The sequence below is a fragment of the Arachis duranensis genome, chromosome 1 (genome assembly GCF_000817695.3).
Source record: "Arachis duranensis cultivar V14167 chromosome 1, aradu.V14167.gnm2.J7QH, whole genome shotgun sequence".
NCBI classification, from domain to species: Eukaryota; Viridiplantae; Streptophyta; class Magnoliopsida; order Fabales; family Fabaceae; genus Arachis; species Arachis duranensis.
Window position 1 is genome coordinate 34,392,856 of NC_029772.3, and position 2,340 is coordinate 34,395,195.

Here is a 2,340-nt window from a genome sequence, read left to right on the forward strand (position 1 = left end):
CCCCCCACAAAGCCCCCTCCATCTCCTCCATTTTCTTCTTCTTCTACTCCCTTCTTTCTTCTTTTGCTCGAGGACGAGCAAATTTTCTAAGTTTGGTGTGGTAAAAGCATAGCTTTTTGTTTTTCCATAACCATTGATGGCACCTAAGGCCAGAGAAATCTCAAAAAAAAAAAGGGAAGACAAAAGCTTCCACCTCCAAGTCATGGGAGATGGAGAGATTCATCTCAAGGGTCCATAGCTCAGTAGAAGAGCATTTGACTGCACATCAAGAGAGCATGAGAAATTCCCTCTTCAAGAAATCCCTGAGATACCTCAGGGGATACATGTTCCTCCACATAATTATTGGAAGCAACTAAGGATAGGAACACCAAAATCACTAGGTCTCATGCAACAGAAGCAAAGAAGAGACATAAAGGAGCTCAAAAAGCACCATTGGACCTTCAAGAAGGCGCCGCCCTCACTCAGGTGGACTCATTCCTTGTTCTTATTTTCTCTGCTTTTTCGGTTTTTATGCTTCATGTCTATCTATGTTTTGTGTCTCTACTTCATGATCATTAGTATGTAGTAACTATGTCTTAAAGCTATGAATAATTTCTATAGATCCTTCACCTCTCTTAAATAAAAAAAATGTTTTTAAGTCAAAAGAACAAGAAGTACATAAATTTCGAAAATTGTCCTTGAATTTAATTTAATTATATTGATGTGGTGACAATACTTTTTGTTTTCTGAATGAACGCTTAAACAGTGCATATTTTTTATCTTGTTGTTTATGAATGTTAAAATTATTGGCTCTTGAAAGAATGATGAACAAAGAGAAATGTTATTGATGATCTGAAAAATCATAAAATTGATTCTTGAAGCAAGAAAAAGCAGTGAAAAAGCAAAGGCTTGCGAAAAAAAAAGAAAAGTGGCGAAAAAAAATAGAAAGAAAAAGAAAAAGCAAACAGAAAAAGCCAATAGCCCTTAAAACCAAAAGGCAAGGGTAAAAAGGATCCAAGGCTTTGAGCATCAATGGATAGGAGGGCCCAAGAAAATAAAATCCAGGTCTAAGCGGCTAAATCAAGCTGTCCCTAACCATGTGCTTGTGTCATGAAGGTCCAAGTGAAAAGCTTGAGACTGAGTGGTTAAAGTCGTGATCCAAAGCAAAAGAGTGTGCTTAAGAGCTCTGGACACCACTAACTGGAGACTCTAGCAAAGCTGAGTCACAATTTGAAAAGGTTCACCCAGTTATGTGTCTGTGGCATTTATGTATCCGGTGGTAATACTGGAAAACAAAGTGCTTAGGGCCACGGCCAAGACTCATAAGTAGCTGTGTTCAAGAATCAACATACTTAACTAGGAGAATCAATAACACTATCCGAAATTCTAAGTTCCTAGAGAAGTCAATCATTCTAAACTTCAAAGGAAAAAGCGAGATGCCAAAACTATTCAGAAGCAAAAAGCTACAAGTCCCGCTCATCTAATTTAGAATTAATATTCATTGAATATTCATTGCTATTTTGAAATTTATAGTATATTCTCTTCTTTTTATCCTAATTGATTTTCAGTTGCTTGGGGACAAACAACAATTTAAGTTTGGTGTTGCGATGAGCGGATAATTTATACGCCTTTTGGCCTTGTTTTTAGATAGTTTTTAATAAGTTCAAGCTACTTTTAGGGATGTTTTCATTAGTTTTTATGTTAAATTCACATTTCTGGACTTTACTATGAGTTTGTGTGTTTTTCCGTGATTTCAGGTAATTTCTGGCTGAAATTGAGGGACTTGAGCAAAACTCTGATAGGAGGCTGACAAAGGACTGCTGATGCTGTTGGAATCTGACCTCCCTACACTCAAAATGGATTTTCTGGAGCTACAGAACTCCAAATGGCCTGCTCTCAACGGCGTTGGAAAGAAGACATCCAGAGCTTTCCAGCAATATTTAATAGTCTACACTTTATTCGGAAATTGACGACGTAACTTGGCGTTGAACGCCAAGTACATGCTGCTGTTTGGAGTTAAACGCCAGAAACACGTCATGATCCGGAGTTGAACGCCCAAAACACGTTATAACTTGGCGTTCAACTCCAAGAAAAGTCTCAGCTCGTGGATAGATCAAGCTCAGCCCAAACATACACCAAGTGGGCCTCGAAAGTGGATTTATGCATCAATTACTTACTCATGTAAATCCTAGTAGCTAGTTTAGTATAAATAAGACTTTTTACTAGTGTATTAGTCATCTTTTGACCATTCGGTCTTTTGATCATTTAGGGGGCTGGCCATTCGGCCATGCCTGAACCTTTCACTTATGTATTTTCAACGGTGGAGTTTCTGCACACCATAGATTAAGGGTGTGGAGCTCT